Source organism: Pelodiscus sinensis, chromosome 7, assembly GCF_049634645.1.
Source record: "Pelodiscus sinensis isolate JC-2024 chromosome 7, ASM4963464v1, whole genome shotgun sequence".
Classification (NCBI taxonomy): domain Eukaryota; kingdom Metazoa; phylum Chordata; order Testudines; family Trionychidae; genus Pelodiscus; species Pelodiscus sinensis.
Window position 1 is genome coordinate 26,322,199 of NC_134717.1, and position 25,498 is coordinate 26,347,696.

The 25,498-nt window shown below is 46.2% G+C and overlaps 1 protein-coding gene across 6 annotated transcripts in view; it reads left to right on the forward strand.

The window, feature by feature from the left end:
* Positions 1–2,131: 2,131 nt before the first annotated feature.
* LYPD6B (LY6/PLAUR domain containing 6B) overlaps positions 2,132–25,498 on the forward strand; it is a 129,346-nt gene continuing 105,979 nt past the window's right edge. For 4 of the 6 annotated variants that reach the window (XM_075933351.1, XM_075933352.1, XM_075933355.1 and 1 more), the window contains exon 1: positions 2,135–2,727. The gene's annotated coding sequence lies outside the window, so the exon portion shown is untranslated. Of the gene's footprint in view, positions 2,728–25,498 lie in introns of all 6 variants that reach the window. The other 2 variants (XM_075933356.1, XM_075933354.1) reach the window with 2 other exon arrangements.

Sequence of the window (25,498 nt, forward strand, 5' to 3'; positions counted from 1 at the left end):
CCATAATGGTCCTTCAGTTAGTTCAGTGAGGCTTTCAGGGCTCTTGTACTAGGTCTTGGCTGTGAAACAAGAGGAAGCCTTCACAGGGGTGCCATAACTAGGGGGCTGTGCCTAGATCTTAGGCTTGCCCCTTTCCCAGCTCTCCTTTTCAGAACCTCCTTCCATTAGGACAAGCCTGGGCAAGATCTGGCCTGCCAAGCCACCGGATCCAGCTCATGGATGCAGTGGGAAGCCCCAGGCAGGCTCCCTGCTTGCCTTGCCCCACCCACACACTGCTCAGAAAAGCAGCAACTGGGCCATGTTTGTTTCTCATCTGTGAGCCCAGACGGGAGGGGGGAAGCTTCATGAGCTTCCCCTGTCCCCAGCACAACCCGACTGTCCTGCTTCTGGCCAATAGGAGCTGCTTGTTCAAATAACAAGCAGTACCCTAAGCATCACTTCCCTCAGGCTCCTACATACTCACACAAGCACATAGGTGGTGCATTCTGGGCAGGCAGAGAGGCTGCCTCAAAGTGCTGGGCTGCTGGCCAGGAGTCATGTAAGGCTCCCTGCCAGAGCATGTCTCTGCACTCCAGCCTCTCCACCTCACATAACCCAAAGCCTCTGTCCCCATCCTGCACCCATCCCTCTTCCCAGAGCCTGCCCCCCAGGTCACAACCCCCTCCTGCCCTAGGTCCCAACCCAAACAACCTGCAACTGAGTCTGGTGCCCCCAGTTCCAACTGCCTCCTTCACAGAAACTCCCTCCCACACTAAGGATGTTAAGGACTAGTAAACTATCTGATAAGCAAATGCTTATCGGATAATCTAGTTGACTAGTTGCTTCCCGCCCCCCCCTTTGCAGTCTCTATCAGACAGACCAGACAAACACAGCAAAGGGGGGGGGGGTGAGGGAGCACTTCAAAACAGTGATGCTGCACTGAGCCCAGTAAGGGATGCTGCTTCTAAATGTGGTGACAGCCTTTCAAAGGGGCAGCGCCGCACAGCTGATCCGAAGTTCTGTGCCACTGTGGTGTTTCATAGCAGCAGTGCCACCTAGAGCTGACCCCGGGCTCTGTGTGGAGTTGCCCCTTTGAAACGCTGTGGCAGCATTTCAAAGTGGCAGTGCCACGTGGAGCCTGGGGTCAGCTGGGACTCCCTAGGTGACCCCAGGCTCCATGTGGCATTTCTGCAGAACCCAGAGTCAGCTGGGGAGTCTCCAGCTGATCTCGGGTTCCTTGGAAATGCCACATGGAGCCCGGGATCAAGTGGGGAGTCCCAAGCTGACCCTGGCTCTTCCCAGCATTTCAGAGCAGCAGCACCGCATAGAGCATGGGGGTCAGCAACAGACAATCTCTCACTGACTCCAGGCCCCATGTGGACACTTCCATTTTGAAATGCATAAGAGCCCCTGGCTGTGTCTAGACTGGCAAGTTTGCTTTTGTGGAAAAACTTGCCAGCTGTCTATACTGGCCGCTTGAATTTCCGCAAGAACACTGACTTCCTACTGTAAGAAATCAGTGCTTCTTGCGGAAATATTATGCTGCTCCCGTTCGGGCAAAAGTCCTTTTGCGCAAAACTTCTGCACAAAAGGGCCAGTGTGGACAGCTCAGATTTGTTTTGCGCAAAAAAGCCCAGATCGCGAAAATGGCGATCGGGGCTTTTTTTGCACAAAAGCGAGTCTAGATTGGCATGGATGCTTTTCTGCAAAAAGTGCTTTTGTGGAAAAGCCTCCTACCAATCTAGAAGCAAATGCTTTTCATGGAAAACTTTTCCATGAAAAGCATTTGCGGAAAGTCATGCCAGTCTAGACTAGCCCCTGTGTTTCAAAGCAGAAGTGCCTACCTGGACTCAGAATCACTGAGACTTCCTGCTGGTCCCAGGCTACACCTTGAGTTTGGCATTCCTTCTTTGAAATATACAAAAGCCCCCCAGAGGCTTTTGTGCGTTTCAAAGGAGTAATGGGGAAGTGCCTATCGCCTCCTCATGGAGTCAAAGATTCTCTTGATTATTCCACTAGTAAATTAACGGGTATTTAACACCCTTGTCCCGCACCCATGGTTCCTTCCTGAACCCCAGTCTCTTACCCCAGCTCTGTTCTGCACCCAACCTCCAGCCCGGCCCTTGCACCTTCTCCATTAATGCCAATGAAGCATGTAGCGCTCGCCCCTGTCCCACCAGCTCGGAGTGCTGCCCGCCCCTAGGCACTGAGACCTGGGCAGCAGCTGGCTGGTTCCTTCTGCAGGCAGCAGAGCAGGGCGCCTTCGGCCCTCGTTCGCGTCCCCCGGGGCCCTGCACTGTCACGGCAGCTCGGTGCGGAGCGAAGCGCCCCGCAGGCACCTGGTCTCTGGGCCATGCGTCTGCCGCGGCCCCGCCAGCCGCCCAAGCGGTTCACGGCCGCTGCCCGAGCTGGGAGGAGAAGGCTGCGCTGGGCTGGGCTGGGCTGGGCTGCGCTGCCCAATTCGCTGAGCGCCGAGTCTCAGTCGGCCGGGATTTAGCGGCAGGCGCGCCTGGTCTGGAGCCCTCCCTGCTCCGCCCCTCGCTGGGAGCCGGCCCCGCCCGCCGGAGCCGCCGCGCAGGTGAGGCGCTTTGCGGGGCGCGGCTGCAGGCGCTGGGGTCCGGGGCGCGCGCGGCGCTGGGGGACGCTGCCTGGCCGGCTTGGAGTGCGCTCTGCCCAGCTGCCGGACTCGCTCCCAGGCCCCCGGGGAAAGGGGCTTGGAAAGCCGGGGAGGCTCCCTGCAGCTGACGGGTGAGTGCTCGGGGCTGGGACGCGGCGCCGCTGTGGGGAGGGGCGCGGAGAGCTGGTGCCTGGATGGGACAGACGGTCTCGCATCGCCCGGCGGCGGGAGCTGGGTACGAGCCCACACGGCTCTGCCCTGCCGCTGCCGAGGCTTTTGGTCCCGAGCGGGCAGGGGTCCACGTGCGCGCCCCGCTGGGCCCCCTCAGCGCCTCTCCCGGCAGGCGCCCGGGGAAGGCGCCGGAGCTTTCTGCTGACCCAGGCGCAGCGCTGGGTGCGAGCTGGGACTCTCGGCTGGCCTAGCAACAGCGGCGAGATGCCCCGGGCTTGCGGGTTGTGAGCTCAGCCAATCGCTGCAGTCAAAGAACTTCACACCCTGCGAGTCGGTCGTCACTGTATTTGTGTTTCACGTGGACTTATGACAGGAGCAGTCTGACTCGCCAGGGAAGCTTTCCATGAAGCAGAACAGCCCTTTTCACTCATGCCTTTGTGTCTGAGCACTGTCGCCCCTTTCAGTCTAGGACTGCCAAATGCTCTGTAACGTCTATTTAAAGCTCACCACCTTTCTCATCTCCTGCCTCCTCCCTTGGGGTGGAGTGTGCATTTATTTCTGTTTTATAGCTTGGTAAACTGAGGTACGAGTGCAGTGGTTTCCCCATGGTCAGAGTGAATGAATGTCAGATCAGGAAATAGAAGTACATAGACCTTTGCTTTTAACACTTGTGATTTAACAATCACACTGTGCCTCTCTGGTTGACAGGTTGTTGTAAATACTGTGACAAAGTAATTCCCAGAAGATGTACTGTGTCAAACAGTTCAGTTGTGTATGGTCCCTTTACTTCTGGGATTGTTGAAATCACTTGGCCTTTGACCTAATGCTTTTCAGTGGATTCAAGCCATATGACTCATAGACTTTAAGGTCAGAAGGGACCATTATGATCATCTAGTCTGACCCCCTGCACAGTGCAGGCCACAGAATCTCACCCACCCCTCTTAGAATAATCCTCTCACCTATGTCTCAGATATTGAAGCCTTCAAATACTTTGAAAGCCCCAAGATGCAGAGAATCCTCCAGCTGTGATCTGTGCCCCATGCTACAGAAGAAGGCAAAAAACCTCCAGGGTCTCTGCCAATCTACCCTGGAGGAAAATTCCTTCCTGACCCCAAATATGGCGATCAGCTAAACCCTGAGCATGTGGGCAAGACTCAACAGCCAGACACCCAGAAAGTTCTCTATAGTAACTCCATTGACCTATATGGGCATCAAGTATAACCGTACACTCCGTTACTAACAGACTAGCTCTATTTGTCTGCTATGTACAGTTTACCATTCTTTTTATAGCCAGGGTAGTATCATATAATACATGGAAAGGAAGAGGGCACTTATTTCAGAGAGAGAGAGAGAGAGAGATCAGATCTAAATCTCCTGGAAAAAAGAGACAGAAACAAGATTGAGAATGAAAATTTGAAGAGCATCAGGTGTTCATTATTAAATGCTTTAAATTAAAAGTGTAAACCAGCTCTCCTATTTTCGAGACATTTGTACCTATTGTTACATTTATAAATCCTTTCAACTTGATAGTGCTTTACTTGGTCATAGTAATGTTAGCAATGTGATAGTATATCATTAACTGATTTCCTGGGCTTTATAAAAAACGCATTATATTTTAAAATAAAGAAAAGCAAACAAAGAAAAACACCCAAGAATAAAACTTGTTATTAAAATCCTGCCAGCAGGTAAAGAAAGCCTTTGAATGTATATGAAAACACTGTTTAGACCAGAAAACTGAGGATGCCTGATCTCTGGCTAGTCACCCTATCCAAACAGTCAAGCCACTTTGGGCATCTGACAGGCAGCACAAAGTTACTTCAAATGCAGTTCAAGTAAAGGCATCCAGATGTAATTGTAGATGTTCATTTTACAGTCTGGTAAGTGAGTTGTCCCATTTGGCCATGGTGAAGAGGCCATTGCTTCATGTTTGGGGTCTGTTTGCTCTTCCAGTTTATTATCCCAATTAGTTTATTATCCCAGTTAGCTTTGCTATCAGTTGTATTCACAGGAGTCATTCCCTCTCCCCCGCCTCATTATTTGGTCACTTGAAGTGAGTTAGATTTCCCAGAACCACAATTTCAGTGTTCTCTTTGGCAGCCAGTTCTTTAATGACATCCTTCCCAAACCAGAGAATGAAAGGGCACTTAGAATTAGCTCAGCTTTATCAGAGCTGTCTCCCTCATGCTTAAGCGACGAGGAGTCCTGTGGCACCTTATAGACTAACTGAAGTGTAGGAGCATAAGCTTTCGTGGGCAAAGACCCACTTCGTCAGATGCATGTAGTGGAAATATCCAGAGACAGGAATAAATATACAGGCCAGGATCAGGCTGGAGATGATGAGGTGATCCAATCAAGGAGGATGAGGCCCACTTCTAGCAGCTGATCTGGAGGTGTGAATTCCAAGAGAACAGAAGCTGCTTTTGTAGTTAGCAAGCCATTCACAGTCTTTGTTTAATCCAGAGTTGATTGTGTCAAACTTAAAGATGAACTGTAGCTCAGCAGTTTCTCTTTGAAGTCTGGTCCTGAAGTTTTTTTGCTGCAGGATGGCTACTTTTAGATCTGCAATTGTGTGTCCAGGAAGATTGAAGTGTTCCCCTACAGGTTTTTGTATGTTGCCATTCCTAATATCAGATTTGTGTCCATTGATTCTTTTACGTAGGGACTGTCCTGTTTGGCCGATGTATATAGCAGTGGGGCATTGTTGGCACATGATGGCATATATTACGTTGGTGGATGTGCAGGAGAATGTACCAGTGACAGTATGGCTGATCTGGTTAGGTCCTGTGATGGTGTTGCTGGTGTATATATGTGGGCAGAGTTGGCACCGAGGTTTGTTGCAAGGATTGGTTCCTGAGTTCGAGTTATTATGGTGCGGTGTGTAGTTGCTGGTGAGAATATGCTTCAGGTTGGCGGGTTGTCTGTGGGCAAGGACCGGCCTACCTCCCAAGGCCTGTGAAAGCGAGGGATCATTGTCCAGGATGGGTTGAAGTTCACTGATGATGCGTTGGAGAGGTTTTAGCTGGGGACTGTAGGTGATGGCCAGTGGTGTTCTGTTGGTTTCTTTCTTGGGCTTGTCCCGTAGCAGGAGGCTTCTGGGTACACGTCTGGCTCTGTCAATCTGTCTCCTCACTTCCTCGTGTGGGTATCGCAGTTTACAGAATGCTTGTTGAAGATCTTGTAGGTGTAGGTCTCTGTCTGAGGGGTTGGAGCATATGCGGTTGTACCTCAGTGCTTGGCTGTAAACAATGGATCGTGTGGTGTGTCCGGGATGGAAACTGGAGGCATGCAGGTAAGTATAGCGGTCGGTAGGTTTTCGGTATAGGGTGGTATTGATGTGACCGTCACTTATTTGTATCGTGGTGTCCAGGAAATGGACCTCCCTCATGCTTGAAACCCGGCATGAGATGTTAACTGTGAGGAGTCCAGTAAATATTGTGATCAGCTTATATGGGATGGATCCAGTATGTTTTTTGCTGGAGCATATCAGATGATTTCCACCCCCCTGTTGGCATCAGATGGTGCGTGTTTTGTGCCTCCATTCTCTGCTGGATGATGCAAGAGAGGTGAGAGGAAAGAGTCCATGAGTTGTGGATTATGTGGGGTGTAAACTGCTTCAGCTGTTAGATACAGGCATTGTAGGAGATGAGACTTCTCCAGCAGCACCATTGGGGATTTTGCAGGAGAGAGTGTCACCTCTTTTAGTGGCAATGTGATCTTCTCCACCCAGTGGATCTATTTTCCCAGGACTTTGCCGACTTGAGCCATTCCTGCGCCCTGGGCAGCGGGCGCGCGACGCATGCGCAACCCTGCCCCCTGGCGCACTGTGCACCTTACCGCTGTCTGTAGGACCTTTGAACTTGGCAAGATTATGTGACTGGAATACCAAGAGGCAGATGGACTTTCTGTAGCTTCAGACATTTTGTGCAAATTATTTAATAAGCATATTTTTATACCTGCCATAAATGTTGGCTTCATCATCTCTCCCTGCTCACAAGCAGTGTAAGCATAGGAGGTAGAGCTTAGCAGCTACATCTAGAATAGGTGGGAGGGTGCTGGATAGTACTGGGCTTCCCTTAACTTCTGTCCCCCATTGACTGTGTGACAGCTGTCCCCACTTAAGATCCAATTGGGGGAAGAGTGCAAGGAAATGGGGAAAAGTTGTGGCTCCAGGTGGCAAGGAGGGGGCAGAGAATTCTCTGCTATGGGTGTGTGGCAGAACTGCCTAATCAATTTCACATGAGTTGCAGCAGTCTGGGCAGCTGTTTTCCTGTGTGGGCCAGTAGAAGAGCACATCTCTTTGCCTGTAATACCTCTGTTGAATGTGGTAAGTTTTGTGTGAGGGCATGCAATATCTCATTTCTGATTTATCATCTTCTCCCTCTTTCATTGCTTTGCTCTGGGGCAATCCAGAAATGAAGGGCAGTGCTGTCCTCTCAGTGATTCTAGAGGATGACATTTTATCTGGCACAGCAGAGTGGAAATGATACACATCCTGCAGTTCACACCAGCTTAATTCTGCCATTTTGCTTGGGGACAGGGGCTATGTGTTGCTCCCTCCGTCCGCCGTGCTTGCAGGGTGCCTACAATCATGGGGCCTTGATTACAGTCTTACATTTAAGACTGCTGTAGTATAAACAATAATAAGCTTTGCCCCCCTTTCTGCATGGAGCAACACAATACTGGTCCTCCAGTGTAGATGCTATGCAAGAAAAGGCAAATGCTGTATAAAGAGAAGAGGGAAAAGACAGACAGAGACAGATAATTGTAGTCTCTTTGGGGGCAGGGACTTTCCTTTTGTTTTATGACTGTATAGCATCTAGGACCATAGGGTCAGGCTCCATGCTTGGGGCTCAAGTCTCTGGGTCTGGGGTTGTCAATAGGCAGACTATGGGCCAAATCCTGACAGCCAGATGATTTGAATGGACACCAAAATCTTTTTATTTACTTATTATTGCTGTTATTTTTGTTGTTTTCTCTGGAATCTGAACCATTACTATATCTTGACCAAAACTTTGGGCCTTGACCCCTAATCCATTATATCCTTACAAATATTTTTGGGAAAATCCCCTCTTCCAACATACAGAAATAAGGTTACATTTCTACCACATGTAAAATGAGAAAAATAAAATAGTACCTGGCTGATGGCTTACTAAATCTCACTTGTGGAATATGTTTTATCCTTATGCCACACTCACACCTTAGATTCTGTTGATTAAAAAAACCACTTTTACAGTATTCGTAAAGTGAGTTAAAGTTAATTACTTCTAGGTTTGGGATTAGTTGCATGTTTGACAGTTTGGAGTAGCTGAAGAGTATGTATGACAGGCAGAACACACCTACATCTGAGTGGCAGCATTTGTAAACTTCCAACTCAGCAGGGCCAAATTTTCATCAACACTTAGAGAACCAAGCTATTTATATTAAAAGTTACAGTTCTGAAGATAAACATTTTCATGGGAAAAACTTCCAACAATCCTTTTACTCAAAGATTGAGCTCTGGTCTTGTGCTGTGTACAGCAGGTGTGATTGCATTTTTTCTATTATTACTTGATAAATGATCCATTCAATCTACATAATAGGTAAAAATCTTTTGGGCTTTGTATTTGCTTGCAGATGATTGCTTATCAGAGTGTTCTTTATTCTAAGTCCAGAATGCCTGAATGAAACCAAAGTAGAGTTCAATTTTATCCATACCTGTGCTCTTTTCTTGCTCAGTCTTCAAAGTGTGTTTCAAAATCAGGACACATGATATATGTTAAATTTTGATGTCAATTTGTTGACTTATTTAGGAATATTTGTGGAGTGTCCCACTCAAGGTCCACTCCTGCAGTTCTTACAGTAAGACTACGTCTACACTGGCGCTCTCTTGCGCAAATACTTTTAACGCAAGAGTTTTTGTGTTAAAGTATTTGCGCAAAAGCTCATCTATATTGGTCCGGGAAACATCGTCAGAGCGATGCGCTTTTGCGCAAAAGAACGTTTACATTGGCGGGATGCTCGTGCGCAAAAGCAGAAGCCCAGAACCATTTTGAAAAGGGCAAAAGGGCACCAGCCCATTCCGGGGGTGGGGGCTGGAGCTCCTTTGAGACACATGCTTAAAGGGATCTCCCCGGACAGCCGTTTCTCTCCTGCTGCGTGCTTTAGGACCTCTTGTAGGGACTGACAGCTGCAGCAGTTCTATTGGTGGGTGCCCTTTGCCTTATTGGACACCACTGCTTTGTGCCTTAGTGCCTTTGGCTGATTTTTTTTTCATCCTACGCTCCTTTCTTGCGCCATGGAGCCAGGGGTGGCCTTGTGCATGCTCTTGCCCCTTCCGGCCACGTTGGAGTGGCTGCAGCAGCTGCTTCAGGCTGCTGCACTCCTCCTCAAGGACCTCGAAGCAGAGGTCGCTCTGGACTCCCTCACCAGGGAGGCTATGGTGTCCCTGTGCCATCCCCACCCCACCGTGGAGAGGGCCTTCTGGAGACTGGACACCAGTACCGACAGGTGGGACCGCCTGGTCCTGGGGCAATGGGACGACCGGCAATTGGCTCCGGAACTTTCGCATGCGAAAGCGGACGTTCCTGGAGCTGTGTGCCTGGCTCGCCCCTGCGCTCCAGAGAACCACCATCCGGCTGTAGGCACCATCCCCATCAACAAGAGGGTCACCATCGTGTTATGGAAGCTGGCCACCCGGGACAGCTACTGATCGGTGGCACACCAGTTTGGGGTGGGCAGATCCACCATCGGTGTCGTCGTTACGCAGGTAAGTCCCAAGGGGAGTGGGGGGGGGGGGGGGGGGAGGGTGTTGCACTCCATGCCCAGGGGCAGGCAAGACTCTAGGCTGGGTCACCCAGGGGTTTGGACCATCCCTCCCTTGCACAGGCCTGCTGGGGGGAGGGGGCTGGTGTGTGTGTGTGTGTGTGTGTGTGTGTGTGTGTGTGTGTGTGTGTGTGTGGAGGGCATCACGGAGGGGGAGGGCCAAGGGAGCACGCACTCACCCTGCCTTATCTGATGTGTTCCCCTGTGTTTCTCTGCACCCTTCTGCAGGTCGTCCATGCCATCAATGATGTCCTGCTCCCGAGAGTCATCTGCCTGCGTGATGTGGAGGCTATGGTGGCCGGCTTCACTGCCCTCGGGTTCCCCAACTGCAGGGGAGCCCTGGATGTAACCCACATCCCCGTCCGTGCCCCGGACCATCAAGTGGCCCATTTCATCAACAGAAAGGGGTACTTCTCAATCGTACTCCAGGCCCTCGTGGACCACCGTGGCCGCTTCCTGGAAATTTATGCGGGCTGGTCCGGCAGGGCACATGACGCCTGCATTCTGAACTCCGGCATGTTTGCAAGGCTGGAGACAGGCACTTTCTTCCCCCGGTGGGACTTTACTGTCGGGGACGTGCCAAGGCCCTACACGTGGAGTGTGTCTTCGGGCATCTGAAAGCCCTGTTCCGGTGTTTGCTTACCAGTCTGGAGATGGGTGAGCGGAATGTCCCTGAGGTAGTGGCCGCATGCTGTGTGCTCCACAACCTTGTGGAGAGGAGGCGGAAGGCATTCCTCCCAGCATGGATGGCAGGCGAGGGCCAGGCCTTCGAGCAGCCCCGCACAGCTGCCATCCTCCAGGTGCACCACAATGGGGTGCGCATCCGGGAGTCCTTCATGGAACTGTTCTCACAGGCCCCAGAGTAGGGTCGCCTCAGTCTCCCTTGACATCTCCCTCCCATCCCTTCCCTCCTCTCCTCCCCGTACTTCCCAATAAACAACCAACACAGTTTATTGCGCAAGTGCACAGAACACTTGCACAAGAGGGCTTTTTCCCGAGCGGGAGCGTCATAGTTCTTGCGCAAGAACTCGCGGCCAGTGTAGATGGGCAGCAAGATTTTGCGCAAAAGTGGTTGCTTTTGCACAAAATCTGGCCAATGTAGACACAGCCTAAGTGTAACCAAGTTCCTTGTAATCCATTTTACATTCTTGCAATAAGGATAGCAGGATTTACACTTCAGTGTGTGGAAATGTATTCTAATATGTGGGAACCAGCTATAATGGGTGGGGTGGGGGGAAATCAGTCAGTCCTATAGCAATAAATTAGTTAAGAAGGTAAAACTTTAATTTGCTAGAACATACCCATAGCTATATAAATTACAAATAGCTGTGAATATTTCTAGTTGAAATGCCTTTTACTAGTTACTCTTTTCTCTTGAAAACATTGCATATCATAATGGGCATTGTTCTGCTTCGGTATGGAAATGCTGACACTAAAGCTATGCCTAAAATTTGGAACCGAGCTAGGTTCAGGTTTTAATTCCCCGAGTTTGTGGGCTTTCTGATGAACTTGGGTTGAGCCTTTGGAAGGAAGAAGGTGGAATATTGTGGCGTGGTTTTTGTATTATTATTACTTAAAACTAGGTCAAGTTGGTGGTTTCGTCTGAGTTTCACTTTTCAGTTTGGATTTAAACCCAAGTGTGTGTGTGTGTGTGGGTATTAGGCTTGGTCTACACTATGGAGTTAGGCTGACCCAAGTCAGTTTGTTAACTTAAGTCTATCAATGTCTACATCAAAATGTTGCTCCTGCCAATGTGAGAGGTGTAGCACTTAGGGCATCACGGTATCGGTGTAGACACAGCATTGTACAGTGATGTTAGTGGCTTCCAGGAGTGTGTGCCATAGTGCCCATGAGTGACTGCTTTGGTCACTGTTTTGAACTCTGCTTCCTGATGGCCAGATACACATGCTTATGCCCTCCCACTTGTAAAGCCTTGCAAATTTTTGAAATTCAATTTCCTGTTTGCTTGGTGTGGAGAGCTCACTTAGCAATTGCCCAGCTGACCATACTGACTTCATGCTGCAGATGCACATCTGCCTGGAGTACGCAGGTGCAGATGGATCTCCTGGGTCTGTGGGAAGAAGAGGCTATGCAGGCATAGCTTTGATCCAGCCATAGAAAGGTAGATATCTGCAAGCATATCGCTCGTGGCATGGTGGAGAGAGGCTACAAAAGGGACATGTGGAAGTGCCACGTGAAAGCCAAGGAGCTGTGGCAGGCATATCAGAAGGCAAGCGAGGCTAGTGGTTGTGTTGCTGGGGAGCTGCAGACATAGTGCTTTTATAAATAGCTACGTGTCTTCCCTGGTGGAAACACCACCACAATCAACCCTGTTCTGGGGAGCTAGAGTAACAGCAAAGACAAGGTATTGGAGAGAAGGAGGAAAACAAGTATGAGGAACAGGCAATGAGGAGATCCAGTGGCACAGTGAGCCAGGATCTATTCTTGACTCTAGAGCAGAAGAGCCAGTCCCTACAGTCCAGCATGGGAGAGCCTGTTGCATAGGAAGGAACCTCTGGTAAGTATGCAGTTTACTTTGATATTATTAGTGAAATAACCAAGAGAGGCAGATTTGCTATCCGATTCTCTTTCCCATGATTAGGCGAAGGAGGTCCTGCAGAACAGTGTATGTGCACCAGACTGTTCTGTGAATCCTTCTTAGAAATCCCAAACATTTCCTGAGGGTACTCTTGTCACAGAGGAGTGGGGTGTCTGAGTCCTGCACCCCTATCTGCAGACAGATGTGACTCTTAGGCAGCAAGTAGAACAGAAGGTATATTCATTGACAGGGATGCAGCGTAGCACAGACTTGTTATTAACACAGGAACCAGAAGCAGGCAGTACAATCCATCCTGGGGAGAGGAGAACCAGCCAAGAGCCCTCATCCACTCCCCAATTGGTCCCAGCCCTGCAGGCATCCCTACCTCCTCCTTTGTTCAGATGTCTCAGCAAGGTGTCACCTAGATTCTCCCCTTCCCCCTGAGGCTCAGGTTAAAAGAGAGCTTGAGCTATTGTTGTGTACATGCTAAGATGGGGGCAGCCTCCTCCTCAGAAAGAGTCACACCCAAAACTCCCATCCCCAACCAGGCATGAGTGCAGTGCCCAGGGAATCATAGAACACTAGAACTGGAAGGGACCTTGAGAGGTCATTGAGTCCAGTCCCCTGCCCTCATGGCAGGACCCAGTACCATCTAGACCATCCCTGATAGATGTCTGTCTAACCTGCTCTTAAATATCACCAGAGATGGCAATTCCACTACCTCCCTGGGCAACTTATTCCAGTGTTTAACCACCCTGACAGGAAGTTTTTCCTAATGTCCAACCTAAAACTGGGAAACCGAGGCACACACAGGGTTACAACAGAGCAGCACAGGACAGTAGGAATCACATACAACATGACAAGTCAACAGAGTGAATACAATCTGGGGAGTCTCTGGGGAGTGCTGTCTGATTTATTTTGCCATGGTAGGACTTTTCCCCACACCGCTAAGCAATTACTTCAGCAGGCACCATTGATGCACACAAGCTAGCAGCATGCAGACCTGGTCTGTAGCCAAATGCGCATAGGAACTGTTCCTTTACAGCAGGGCTACTCAACTTTGGAAGCCCCAGGGGCCACAATGATACTCACAGCACATGCCAAAGGCCACAACCTAAGTGTGGTTGCATGTACGTGCAAATATATATGAAAATATATACAAATAGCTTATTTTACACTGATGGGCATGAGTATAAAGCACTTCCCACAATGCCCTGGTGCTCCTGGCACCTCCTATCTGGGGGCTAGAAACTCTGACACCCTGGAACAAACGCCGTCTGTTCCAACCAGCCTGTCTGCTTGCGTCTTTCAGTGCTCACCCCGCCTGGGAGCGGCCTTGCCATTTTCGAGTGTTTTCCCAGTGGAGGCCATGTTCAAAGATTCCCACCTGTGGGCCGAGTGTTGAGCAGCCCTGTCTTATAGTCTCTGTTACCTTCAGAAGTGTGATATCAGCTAAAATCACCAAGAAAATGCCAGCTTTCAGTTCAGTGGTCCTATCTGCGTATACTCATGCCTGTGAGCTACCCTCCTCCAGAGTTGCAATTTACCCACTCCCCACCAAGCTAGGGATGTAAAGGATGTTACTGGCATGCTTACTGGGTAACCTGTTAACAAGAGGCCCAGCTGGAGCAGCCCTCTGCCCAGGCTCCACTGCAGCAGGCCCTACCTGGCCAGGCCCACTGCATCACAGCATGGGTGGGGAGCTGCTCCAGCCTGGCCGGACCTGCCACATCATGAACAGGGGCTTCTCCAGGGCTAACCAGTTAAAAGTAGTGTTTACCCAGTTCACTTTTTAAATGGGAATTAATGTCGCTACTTGAGCCATATGCACTGTGGGACTGGCACCATGCTCTATGGATCCCAAGGAGAAGTGAGAATGAAGTACTCGCAACTTGTGTGGCTCAAGGGGAGTTTGTTCAGTGTTCCCAGTTTCCATTTATCTTGTGAACACACTCACTAGAGTACCTCTGTGCATTGTATCTTTTGCAGGTGGAAATGTGGCCTTGAGGGACTCTCCATCCACATCCCCAGAAGGGCTCAACTGGATGAGGAGAAGGAAGAGGATGTGAGATGATGAAGTGGCATAGCTGTGGGTGGGCCTGAGTGGGCCATGCCCCCCCCCCATTTTTCTCCTGAGAAAAGTGTGCCATGGTCCACTCAGGCCCACCCACGGCTAGCCAGGTGCAGGGGCTGACTCCGCAGTACCCGGTGCTCCAGCCAAGGAGCAGGGTTGAATTGCAAGGGCTGAATTGCAACCATGTCGCCTGCCCTCCAGCTGGGGAGGGGAATTGGGTCACAGGGACTTACTGCCCCCACCAGTGCCCACCCACCTGAAGTCAGGGCCCACTCTAGTGGGCCTCTCTGGCGTCGCTCCTGGAATGATGTGGTCCAAGAGATCCTGCAAGCCTTTGGTGCTTCAGATACTGAGCACAGGACTTGGAGCTCTATCACCTTTCCCCATTAACTGGCTCCTTCCTCTCCCACTGATGGGCAGAGAGATTTGTACCTGTGAGGGTGTAGAATGACATGGGTGTCAATATCTCAGCACAAACATTATATACCATTGGCAGAATGAAATGGGCGGGGGGAGGAAGGGGAGCCAATCACAGTTAATTCTGTGCATTTGGGGTGTAGCTGGCTTTCTGAGCACTGCACTGGGCCCCTAGGTGGATTTGGCAATGGTACCACCATCCACATATGGAACGGAACACTCATTTTGTCCACCCATCTGAGAATTTCTCAAGTATGGTTTCCCTCGCTAAGTGTAGCTCTCATCTTTGGCCTGTCTTCTGATCCCATTCCATCTCTGTTAGCCACGCTGGATTTGATAGAACACCTGTCTGAATGTTGCTTTGCTCATTTCCAAATATGGATACACCACTGGATGGTACTCAGAACTGGATGCTAATTAAGGCCAATTGTGTTGTAACTGCATCTCTCAACACTATTGTGTGTGCAGTGTAGAAGGGCCATAAAAATCTGAAGTCTGCTAAGAAGTTATTTGATTATGAAACTTTAAAAAACAATTTTTAGACAAACATAGAAAGAATCAAAGTATTGGGGAAAAAAAGTGATTTGATTTGAGAACGTACCAGGTCAAGTTTTGCCCTCATTTACATTGTTGAAAGTTGTGCATGGGTATGAAGGGCAGAATATGGCACCCTATCTAAATTAAATCAGTTATAGCACAAACAGTTCAGCCTAGTGTGGTGTTTTTGTTAAGGCAAATGAACCCATTGCCTATAAATCAGGAATTTTAAACTGGAGGGGTAATCTGGCAAAATTTAAACAGATCAGTGCAGCATGTTGATATTATGACAATAGGTACTTCACTCAAGCTGACTGTTATCTTTCCTAATGATTGGAGGATGATGTGGCTAAGGCACAATACAAGGAGGCAGGAGGTCTGGGGATTTTTTTGTTCATACCTAAATTTTTGTCTGTTAAGAATACCTCTTTGTGTATGAGAGCTTTCAGACAAATTAGCTGATGGATTTTCTAGGAATATTTTTCTTACAACCTAATAAAATTGTACTTGTAGATACAAGTGATAGAGAAGATGAACCTGAAATATTTAGCCCTACCCCGGATTAGGTGATTAGTTAGGATTAAAGATTGATACCAGTGGTAGGAGCAGAGCTTCAGTTTATTTTATTTGGTTTATCCTAGGTTAAATGTAAAGTACTATGATTTTTACTTATTTAGTCACTTATTTAAATAGCAAGCTTATATAGAACAGTGTCCACTTTTTTGTCATGGGTTATAAACCCTTGGTGGCTACAGTATTACAATTCTGAAAATCCTTCTGTGGTATTTGGTGGGTTGTTGGTATGTCTCCTTTAATAGCTAGTGGAGCAAATAACTGCAGCTTAATCTTCAGACTGTAGAATAAAAATTGTTTGAATATTTGAACACACAAGTTGACACACTAGATGAGGATATACATTTTTAGATCAGTAATCTGCCTCAGGCAGTACCCAACATCTGTTTCAGAGGAAGATTAAAATCTGTCCATTATCGAGAGGGCGTAGATAAGAATTCCTCTTCAACCCTCACAGATTATGCTCTGAAATGTGGTGATTACCTTTACTGTGGTTTACATTTGCATAACTGCAGATGTTGTTAATTATGCAGGCATCTAGTCCTTCAATTAAAAAAATGCCGCAATACTTGTCTCGATGATTGCACTAGTTCTGTTATAACAAAGTGGCATCAAAACTCAAAGCTTGTTTGAATATATAGAGCTAGGATTAGAAGTTTCTGAAATCAATGGAAAGCAAAGGGCATCTAGCATCTCAGAACCTTAGTAACGTGGCATACACTGTGCTTGTCACCTTGGCTCCAAAGTCTGTCCTACTAGCATTGATTTTTCCTCCACCATGGATGAACTTCACTTGGACTGGTGTACACTAGAATCACTACAGCAGCGTAGCTGTACCTAAGGATATTAAGAGTCAGGTAATTGACTAATTGTGTAGTCAATACAATTGGTATCAACTGCATGATTAGCCACTAAGGGAAGGCACTCTGTCCCGGCTCGTGCCAGTCCAGGAGCAGTCCCGGCTCCAATGACATTTAAACTGTGGAGCTGCAGCAGGGATAGGTACTACATTTAAAATGAACAGCTACAGCAGTCCCGGACCAGCACTAGTGGGATCTGAACCAGGCTTGCTCAGTTGCGGTTCATGCCAGGTTCAGCAGCCCCTGTTCATGGGGGGATCCCAGCAGGGAGCTGGGCCCTGGCCCTGGACTGCTGGTGCAAAGCAGAGGCTGCTTCAGCAGTAGCCCCTGTTCATGGCAGCCTGGGCTGGCTGCAAACGGGCTGCTGCCGGAGCAGCCTCTGTTCGTGGCAGTTAGGGCCTGCTGCCAGAGCAGCCTCTGCCCACAGCCAGCCCGGGCTGCCGTGGATAGGGGCTGCTTTGCAGCAGCCTCTCCATCCACCATCCCCTCTGCTACTGAGGCACTGGGGGGAATAGGCAGTATCGCAGAGACAGTGCTAGGGGGAAATCAGCTTTTAAGCTGGCTCCCCCAGTGCCAGCTCCTGTTCCCCTCGGATACAGAGGTAGCAAGGGGGCAGGGAAACGAGTAGTCGGCTACTCGCTTACATTCATCCCTAGCTGTACCAAGGTAGCTATGCCTCTGTAGTACTGCTAGTAAAGATGCTCTATGCCATACGGACAAAGTGGTGAGAGCTATATCGGTGGGAGAACTTCCCCTGCCAAAGTAGCAATGAGTGCAGCTGCGCTTAGGTCCGTGTAACTTGCATCGCTCAGAGGGCTGGCTCAAGGTGCTGATGTGTCTCCTGTTCTTCTCTCCTGAAGGCTAGTTTGGAAAACAAATTTGGCCATTGCTCCTTCTAGTCAGATTCCCTACAACTTGTAGAGTCATGATAAGTGTTGTCACAGTAACGTTGTACGCTAGGTTGGAATCTGCTTTCTTCCCAAAAGACCACTGTCTGACTCTGGTAACACACCACCTGACTCCCACTTGTCATTGCCATTATTTGTGCTCTGTTCTTAGCCCCTCATGGTTGTAAGACTGCATGGTATTGTCTTCTGCCTGATGTTTATTACACAATGATGGAAGGAGGGAAGATTATCAGCTGGCATCTGAGCTAGACAGGAATGTTTCAAACTACTCAAAAATCTGACATTTCCCACAGGACAAGTCCTTTATCTGCTTTGTACAAATCTATTGTCATGAATTGGATAGGCACATGCTGAATTTGTTTTTTCAAAAAACCTGTTTTCTCAAACAGAAAAATTGTGTTAAACAGCAAACTAATTAAAAACACACACATTCAAATCCCACCTTCATCTCAGTTTAAAAAATAATCAACAATAAGCCCGCATGTTGGCCCAGATCCTCCAATCTATCTGAACTGTAGCTGGGACAAAAAGGTGGCTTACTGTCCTTGATTCTGGCACTGTCTGGAGGCTATTCCAACTAGTTGCATCTACTTGCTTTAGTAACTGATCAGGTGGATTGTATTTTGCAAACGGACACCTGAAGCCCTATCCTTCCTTTAGGAGTACCTTGCTGGTACATGTCAATTTGATATTCCTCTTGTGGAATGTAAATCCAAGCTAATGATGAATTCCTACACCTGTTCCAATTTAGTGTAAATTATCTTAATTGTCTAAAAATTATCTTAAAAATCAAAAGTCGAGCAACAACGTGTTCCAAGCACACAAGAGGTGAGATAGATATTGTGTAACATGGCTAGCCTAGTTAGGCATTGGGTTTCATTTCAGGTCTTGTGCAGAATGCACAGCCACTAGGGGATGTACCTTGTATTAAAATACCATGCGATTGTAAGTTTCAGAGGAACTCCCCTATATGTGCAAAACTTAAAGGCTACCAGGATGTAAATTACCTTTTTGATTAAAAAAAAAAAAAAAAAGGTTTAAAGATTATTATTGCACCCTGCTTGATCTCAGGCAATGATGATATAACTCAAAGTGAGGAAGAGGAAGGCCATTATAGCTTGCTTACATGCAGTCTATGAGCCCTTACATTTCTTAGCAATTTTTCATGCTGCCTCTTTCCCTATGGAATTTTTACTAAGAGCACCTTTACAACTAGTTCAGATCCCAGCCTGTTATCTTATTGACAACTTCACCTGATTGTTCTTTCTGACAGATGATTCCTGGTATTCAAGCATGTACTTGTTAACAGCTCTTTGAATAGTGAACATCTAATAGCACATCACTGAGGTTAAGGTAATAAGTGCCTGTCAGTTGGCAGATACATTACGATAACCTCACTTTAACGGCTAGTTGTTCATTGGACGTCAGATTTAATCTGTTCTTGTCATTCATTCTTTCTCTTACTATCTCGCATTGTGCCTCTTTCTGTCCCATACAATCCTTTTCTGTCCCTTAATAGCAATCATACCTTATATATAATCCAACTATTTTAGTATACAAATAAAGCAGAAGAATTTGCTATCTCAGATTACTTAGTGGCTAAGAAAAATGTGATCTACATCTCCCTGTTCCCCATGGTCACAATTAGCTTCTTTGAGACACAGGATTATTTAATTAATGAAAGGCTTTAGGGACAGGGCTTGAAAGATTTACTCTGCTAGTTATCTTGGGAATTAAGCTCACTAACCAGGGGAAATTGCCTGTTATCATTTTTCATAGGGTCATGCCCCTTGCAGTTTAAAGGCCAAAAAAAAAAAAAAAAAAAAATGGGTGGTGGGGGGGGGGGGACTCCCTTTTAAAAAAAAATTTCTTCCAGATATTATTTATTTATTTAGCAGTGGGGAATATTAGAAGCTCACTAAAGACTTACAAAAGACATAAAGGAATGCAACTATTCAAGGATATCTTAGGGCATGTCTACAATACGTTAGGGTATGTCTACTCTACCACCCTAGTTCGAACTAGGGTGGTAATGTGGGCAACCGGAGTTGCAAATGAAGCCCGGGATTTAAATTTCTCGGGCTTCATTTGCATCTTGCCGTGCGCCGCCATTTTTAAATGTCCGCTAGTGCAGACAAAATATAGCTTGCAGGCGGAATCCAGCTTGCCAGGCCACCAGACCCAGCCCACGGACACAGCGGGGAGCCTCAGGCAGACTCCCTGCCTGCCTCTGCACGCTGCTCAGAAAAGCGGCTGCCGGGCCATTTGTGTTTCAGAAATGTGGAGAAGGGGAGGGAGAGGCTTCATGTGCTGCCCTGCCCCTAGTGCAATCCTATTGGCCAATTTCTAGCCAATGACAACTGTTGAAGATCAGGGAGCAGGCATAGCACCCCTCTTTCCTCCTCTCAGGCTCTTATTCACAGATGCACATGGCCCCTGCAGCTTGTGTGGGGGTGGGGCAGGCAGGGAGCCTGCATGAGAAACCTGCTAAGCTGCTGGCCGGGAATTACCCAGATAAGTCTCCCAGCCAAAGCCTGCCTCTAGCACCCCAGCCTCTTCTTCCCCCCACTTCTCTACCCCCCACTCCTGCCTCTACCCTATATGTCAGACCCTCTGCCTCCTCCTGAACCCATACCACTTTCCAGACTCTGCACCCCAATTCTCTGCCCCAGATCACAATCCCTTCCTGCCCTTGGTCAAAACCAGGGTTTCCAGGACAGCTGATTCCCAGCTCGTTTAGGATCTCTCCTGCTGAGCTTCTGATTTTTAAACTTATTAAGAGCCTGCTGGCTCTTAAACCATTTAAAAAGCAGAGGTGCAGCATATGGAACTGGGCCCGAGCTGGGAATCAGCTGATTCCCGGAACACACCTGGCCCCACCTGCCTTCCCTGCTCCCCATGGAAATGTTGCTGGTGTGAGCTGCAAAGGGGGAGGGAAGCAACTAGTCGAAGGACTAGTTGACTATCCAATAAGCTTTTGGTTGACTAGTCGCTTACATCCCTATATTAGGGTCTCAATTACCTTGATGAATCAAAGCCTTGGAAATATCTGTCTCATGGGAGAAGTCTACTTTTATGGAAAGAAGGAAACGTGAAAGCCAACAGATGGTAAAAGATGGTCCAGTGCTTCGATCTCTCACCTGGGACTTGGGAGATGTGACCTTAGTTCCCTGCTCTGCCAGACTTCCCGAGTGATCTTAAGCAAGTCATTAAGTCTGTCTGCCTTGGTTTCCCATCTGTAAAATGAGGCTAATAGCACTTCTGTGCATCAAAGGTCTGTTGTGAAGATTGATAACTTGAAAGACAATGAGATACTACAGTAAAAGTGGGTTCAATAAGTATCTAGAACAGATAGAATTGTAGCAAGATTTGTAATGAGAACCCTTTCAAACATAAAACACTGTCAGTGTTGGTTGTAGTTAGGTACTCGGTTCTGATTCATTCTAGGTGGTGTGGCTAAGTTCAGATGTTCAGGAATCAAAAATCATTCCCCCAAACAGTCATGAGACTGGTTTAAAAGTAACCATTCTTTTATTTTGGGGGAGGAGGAGGAGAAATTGTTGGTGTTTTCATTTGCCTCTTGGCTTCACTTTGAGTCATCACATTTTCAAACTTTTCTCTATAAATACAAAAGCTAGAAACTTCATTTTTTTAAAAAAGCTGAGATTCTCACCTAAATAGATGAGTATAGAAGACCAGGCTTTAAGAAAAACCCAAATATTGTAAGACTTATCATAAAAATCACAAGAATTGGGAACAATGAAAAATCCATTAAAATGGTTTGTCACTTGTGGTTGCTTCTAATATGCTGAAGTTTTCCATAATAGTGTCATTTCTTATAAAGTTTTACTACTGGGAGAAGTAAATGTCTATTGTACCTGGGAATCATTTCCTATTCTACTTGGAGCCATGTTAGCTTTAAAGAGCCCTTTTACATGTCGGTATAGTCTTCCCATCTGTCGACCTCAATCTGCATCAACTGGAACAAAAATGTCACTTAGTTCTCCAAATAAGATACCGGTGTTGACTATTTAGGGTGGATATTATCCTACTGTATAAAATCAGAATGTTTAGTTGTGTTGTGATAACAGGGTTAACTTGTATGCCCAAATTGTAAGCTCAAGTGTAAAAAGTGAGTGTAAGTTAATAGGTTATTGTGACACTTTATAACAACAAATGATGATAGGAAAAGATGCAGAAGTATGAACAGTACATATGCCTCCTGATAAAATTGAAGAACTGTGTTAAGACCATGCATGGTAAACAAGAATCCCCACCTCCCCCACCTTATTCCTTTTCTTTCCTATCTCTTACCTTTTAGTCTTCTGTTTAATAAGACTCTGCTTTACTCCGCAAAGACTCCATAATTTGCAACACTTGAACCTGTGACCAGAGAGGCAGCTATACACAATGTCTTGAGAAGCTGGTACTGTATACGTTTGCCATATCTGAGACCATGTCCCCAGTTACTGGGAATTCACACTACTGTGATCGATGTAGTATGTGGGGGGGTCGATTTAGTGTGTCTAGAGAAGATCCACTAAATTGATGGCAAAGTGCTCTCCAGTCAACTCTAGTACTCCACCAGGATTAAAAGCATAAGGTAAGTTAATGGGAGAGTGTCTCCCATCAATAGACGCCATGGTAAGTCTTAGCTACATCAACTCCAGATGAATTATTTAGGTAGCTGGAATAGTAAAACTTAAGTTAACTTACTGCAGTAATGTAGACTATGCCTGAACATCTGATTAGATGATATGGTGAGTCTCCTACCTTGTAGCAGGGAAGTTACAAGGGGAAGTCAGTGCTAGAGACAGAAGCTGTGTTTTCTTTTTGCTATTCTTTTATCTTCCTTTTTGTGTGGGTTTGTCTTGTTTTGTTGTCTCAGAAAACATGATCAGACATTAACAATAACAGCCATAACAGCTTCACCCCATTTCAACTAACTTTTTCTTTGCTCCCACAAAGTGGACATCTATTATCACATTTAATATAATCTAAAAGACTGTTAAGCAATTTCTTTCTGTCTTAAGAACTCTCTAGCTAAATGGAAAGGAAACAAGGGGTGTAGTTAAAAAAAGCCATATTTAATACATTATATTTCAAATGCTGAAACTGTTTTTCTTTCTTTTCCATTTCTTTATTAAAAGATAAAAAAGATATTTAATGGTGTATTTGCCATGGTACCAACAGGATGAAGTTTTTGTATCCCAAGCCTGGAACCTTGTTTAAAATTGTTGAATGTTGAACTGTCTGGATTATGATAACTTTTACTTTTACTACTCTGGGCTCATCCATTTAAATTAATACAATAGTTTAAGATAGCAGTTGCCAGTTTTATAAGCTCTGTAGTGACATGGATGCTTTTATGAACTTTCAGAAGTACTTTGCATTTTCAACTTGGGCCCATGTAAAATCAACCGATTCTGTGTTTTTACTCAAGTAAGAGTTTAGCTGTTTTCATTATAGCCTAGATGCAACTAAGTGAACATGTTGGAGCATATTATGTGATTTTAAAGGATTGTACACATTACTGTACTTCTGACAGACTTAACTTGATGGTTTTAGGAAAGTTTACACGTATTTTTATGTTTCAACATGAACCTTGCAGACAAGAATTATTTTCTTTAAATAGTTATTCATGTACTTCTGAAACACAAATACTTTACACAGGGAGCCACTTATTTGTCTTTTATGAATATATAAGAAAGTAAATATCAGTTTATGGACTAAAAGGCTTACATTTTGCATTATATCTGAACCTGTAACTCTTACTGAAGTCCTTGAAAACTTGCAATTCAGAGTCATACCAAAGTATAACAATCACCATCTAAACTCATGTCTTTTTTTGTGTGTGTGTGACCCATGAGACTTAGTCACTCAAGTGGCATTAATACAGCAAGTTAATGGTAGATCCTGATAGACTGGGGTCGAAAGGACTGTAGGCATAGGACTTAAACCAGATCTATTCTGGGTTCTAGTACTGGTTCATTTGACTTACTGTTACTTTAGCCAAGTGTCATGAGCTAATCTGTTTCTCTTTAAGAAACTTCTCACCATTCATCTACTTTGTCCTAGGCCAATATTGGGTGAAGGTGACTTCTGTCTGTTTCTTGATTTAGATAAATACTTGGATCACAAGCCATCTTACATTTAGGTCCATTTTATGGATGGGGACCTGAGGTATACTGTGGCTAATTGATTTACCTAGGATCACACAGGAAGTCTGCAGCAGAATAGGGACTGTAACACAGACTGCCAACCTCCTAGGTTAGTGCATCATCCTTTCTCTCCAGATTATAGTGCTCATTATATTTGCTTATCTGAAGGTGTTGTGATGATTAAGTAGTTAATATTTGTACATCGTTTTGAAGTTTCAAAGTGCTCTCAGTTAAATGTTTGATAAATTGGGCCTATCTTTTTTTTGGCGAATATACCTGACAAGAAACAATGGTACACAGGAAAATTCAAGAGATGTTGACATGTACATCTCCTAAGTTAATGGCAATCCTTCAGTAACTGTGCAAACACTTTACTGAAGATGAGATGAAAATAGTTGCTTCCAGAAAGATTGTTTCTGAGTCAATATGTGTTTTTTCTGAATAATGCTTTTATGCAGCATTCTGGAGGTGCCATTTTAAATATTTCTGGGGTTTATCTAGAGATCAGTCACAAAATTTGTTGAGCACTGACATTTGTCGTTTAAGATTTGGCTCAGGACTGAGCTATATAATTTTCCTTCATACATCAGTATGATTTTATTTGTAACAGTGAAACTTACTGTATAAAGTTTAGCAGTTAAAAGTTGGGCTATGCTCAGAAAAGTGATGCTAAAAATTCCAATTGTCTCTATATATTCATTATCATGTCTGCTTATTTTCCTAAATAAAATAGTTTTTTATTATACTTTGCACATCAGCATTTCATAGCCAGTATAGATAAGGGTGAATGAGCTGGATTCTATTTTGGATCTTAAACAAACAGAAATGTTAAATTAAGGTATTGATGCATACCATTTTACAGGGCTATTTGGATCAATATCCATTAATTTCAGTGGGATTTGAGTGTGCTCAGAATCTCTCAGAATTGGGCCCTAAAGTACTAAGCTGTGATTCTGATACTTAAAAAATATCTAACTTTATTCATATGAACAGTCCTCCTTGAAGTCTGGTGTAATGGTGGATGGGTAAGGGAGTACAGCTTAGGCTTTCTATGCTACAAAGTTAGGTCTAGGTAAAGCAGCTTAAGTCAACCTAATTTATGTCAATGTACATACTACAGCCTTCCTCCCCCCAATGTAAGTACCTTACTATACCCACCCATTATAACTCAGGGTATATCTATACTATGAAATTAAGTCAAATTTGAGGTGGATTTTTTGCATCCAATTTTATAAAGTTGAAGACGCCTGTCCTCACTAAATATATCTGGCCCACAGAGGGCGTCTCCACTACCACTGCTAATATTGACACTAACATTGATGCACTGTGGGTAGCAATCTGATTTTTCCTGCCTCCCATTTGAATTCTGGGTTAGACTCCCAATGCTTGATGGGACAAAAACATTGCAGCAGGTGATTCTGGGTATGTCAGCTTCCCATGATGCACTTCTCTTCCCTCCCTCTCTGCTTGAAAGCAACTCAAACAATCATTTTATACCCTTTTTTTCTTGGCTAAGGGTGCAGATGCCATAGCATGGGAAGCATGGACCCGCTCCAAACTGCTGTGGCAAACATTGCAAACACCTTGCCCATGAGGCTCTGGACAAACTGCTGCATAGCTAGAACAGCCTGTGCCAGGAAAAATGCGAGGAGGCTACACACACAGACATGCAGGATCATACTGAATGCAGCAATTGGCATGTGCTGGTAGCAGCTGACGCAATGGAATGCCGATTCTGGTCCTGGGAAATAAGCAGAGACTGGTGGGACCAAATAGTTATGCAGCTATGGGATGACCACTAGTGGCTACAATATTTTTACATGTGTAAGGCCACTTCCATGGAACATTGTGAATTGCTTTC